This window comes from Clinocottus analis, unplaced genomic scaffold (genome assembly GCF_023055335.1).
Source record: "Clinocottus analis isolate CAN_PGR_092001 unplaced genomic scaffold, fCliAna1.0.p SCAF_34, whole genome shotgun sequence".
NCBI classification, from domain to species: domain Eukaryota; kingdom Metazoa; phylum Chordata; class Actinopteri; order Perciformes; family Cottidae; genus Clinocottus; species Clinocottus analis.
In genome coordinates, this window is record NW_027176087.1 from 2,501 (window position 1) to 5,395 (window position 2,895).

Sequence of the window (2,895 nt, forward strand, 5' to 3'; positions counted from 1 at the left end):
CTAACCCTAACCCTAACCCTAACCCTAACCCTAACCCTAACCCTAACCCTAACCCTAACCCTAACCCTAACCCTAACCCTAACCCTAACCCTAACCCTAACCCTAACCCTAACCCTAACCCTAACCCTAACCCTAACCCTAACCCTAACCCTAACCCTAACCCTAACCCTAACCCTAACCCTAACCCTAACCCTAACCCTAACCCTAACCCTATCCTAACCCTAACCCTAACCCTAACCCTAACCCTAACCCTAACCCTAACCCTAACCCTAACCCTAACCCTAACCCTAACCCTAACCCTAACCCTAACCCTAACCCTAACCCTAACCCTAACCCTAACCCTAACCCTAACCCTAACCCTAACCCATTCCTGGATGGTGCAGTTAAACTGAGGACGGGGGTACCTGCGGATTCAAATCAGCCCCATTCAAATATCTTAAATCTTTCTGCATCTTTGGTTTTAACTCGGGATGAGGAGAGGGTGTTGGAGAGGGGCCTCTTCTTTATACCTACCCCCCAGGTGGTGGACAGGCAGACGCTGCGCAGAGACCTGCACAGGTACCATAGACGTCTCAAGCTCCTGGACCATTTCGGGTACGAGACGGACTTCGCTCGGGACCCCTTTGTGGGCCCCTCGACCTGGGAACCGAAAGGGGATGGGGTAGCAGCACCTATCAAAAAATTAATAAAACAGGATAATCGGGACCTTAAGAGGGTCTGTTGGGCTGGGGAAAAGGAGGAAAACCTATCAATGGGGGAAAGAGAAGCTTTGCAGACATTAAAATCAAACTCAGGGATAGTAATCAAACCAGCAGACAAAGGGTCAAAAATAGTGATCATGGACAGAAATCAATACTTAACGGAGGCGTACAGACAGCTGAATAATGCGGCCCATTACTCACCTTTATCTTGCTCAGTGCAATTGGAGACCCAAACAACAATCCGGGGGATCCTAGAGGGCCTGCATCACAAAAAAATCATAACAGCGAAACAAAAGTATTACCTGATGGGTGAGGATCCTCCACGTCCACGGCAATTTTATCTTCTTCCGAAGATCCACAAAAGCCCGGAGACTTGGACGGTCCCACATAGGATCCCACCTGGCAGACCGATCGTCTCGGACTGCGGGAGTGAATCCTATAGAGTAGCAGAATTCATTGATCACTACATTAACCCTTTGTCACAGCTACATGATAGCTATATCCGGGACACTTATGAGTTTGTGAACAAACTGAAACATATCACAGTGCCACCCGGTGCAATGCTCTTCACAATTGATATCGACGCACTATATACCAACATCGAAACCCAATTGGGCTTGAAAGCAGTGCGCGATATCTTCCTCCAATACCCAGATCCCGCCAGGCCGGACGAGGCCCTTCTCACACTTTTAGAGCTTGGTCTCACCAGAAACGACTTTGAGTTCAATTCGGAATTATTCCTACAGATCCATGGTACCGCAATGGGTAAAAAGTTCGCCCCGGCCTACGCGAACATCTACATGGCGGACTGGGAACGAACAGTCTTCCCCAAATGCGACCACTTACCTCTGTTATATATAAGATATCTGGACGATATCTTCGGGATCTGGAGTCATTCCAAAGCGGCTTTCAGTGGCTTCATCACAGTCTTGAACAACCACCACCCTTCAATAACCGTCAAATATAATCTTCAACCGGAAAAGATTGAGTTCCTGGACACAGAAGTATTCATAAGGAGAGTAAACAGTGGAGAGAGTGGGCTTGGTACGAGGGTGTACTTCAAGCCAACCGACACCCATGCACTTCTACACAGGTCAAGTTACCACCCGAAACACACATACAGGGGAATTGTAAAGTCACAATTGATACGGTACCTTAGGATCTGTACTGTGCCTGAGGATGCCGAGTCGGCAACAAGAATCCTTTTCCGGGCACTCAGGCGGCGGGGCTACGGCAGGACATTCCTCCGGCAAATTAAGGCGGAGGTTCTGCTGGATAGCGCCCGACCCTGGCACGTAGAGGCACGCACCCACCCACACACCAAAACTCTCCACGACACTGCACCTGACCTCCGGCACATTGAAGCGGAGGGTCATACACACACCACCTCTCTCCAGAATACACACAGGGACAGCCGACGCACCGAAGGGGCCACACGACAGAGGGGAGGACCGGACACGAGGGAAAACACTTACCATCTGATCCCCTTGATCACCACGCTCTCCCCGGCCTCCAGGACCCTCAATGTGAAAGCCAGGAGGAACTTTCAAATGGCTCGGGACCAGATGCAGTCGTTGGCCGGGTTCAAGACCATAGCCGCTTTCAGAAGGAATAAGAACCTCAAGGACCTTCTGGTGCACTCTTCCCTGGGCGGAAAAGGAAAAGAAAAGGGCTTTAAGCATGCAGGACTTTTTAAATACACCAAATTCATAGAGAATATACATACCCAGCTGGGGGTCCCAGTCCTGCAGGCTTTCACGCCACACTCCAAGAATGTAGTATATTGTATAAAATGCCAGGTTTGTGCCAAATTATATATTGGCCAAACTAAAAACAGCTTACTGACGAGGCTGAAACAACATCTATATTCACTGAGGAGAAATAAAAAACACACTTACCTGTACGATCATTTCCGACATCACGGGGGAGAAAATCTGGGGATGATGGGGCTGGAGTCGTCCACGGGCTGGTCTGACGGTCAGCGACTGGCGACAGAAAGGAAATGGATTAGGACACTGAAAACAGTGCATCCACACGGCCTGAACCAGACCATCTAAAAAGGAAAAATCACCGGATTAGGAAGAATCATGTTGCATGTGTGCATGTGGGCGTATGTGGACATGTATGTACATGTATGTGCATGTATGTGTGGGTATGTGTGCATGGATACATGTAAACAAATGATAACAAAAAA

At 48.9% G+C, this 2,895-nt stretch overlaps 1 long non-coding RNA gene across 1 annotated transcript; it reads right to left on the reverse strand.

Moving 5' to 3' along the window:
- Nucleotides 1-1,009: 1,009 nt before the first annotated feature.
- Nucleotides 1,010-1,957, reverse strand: LOC137799013 (uncharacterized). Its single transcript, XR_011079412.1, has 3 exons — nt 1,856-1,957; nt 1,548-1,693; nt 1,010-1,137 (listed from the first exon to the last, which is right to left on the reverse strand). It is a non-coding gene; the product is annotated as an uncharacterized lncRNA (long non-coding RNA).
- Between the last annotated feature and the right edge of the window lie 938 nt (nt 1,958-2,895).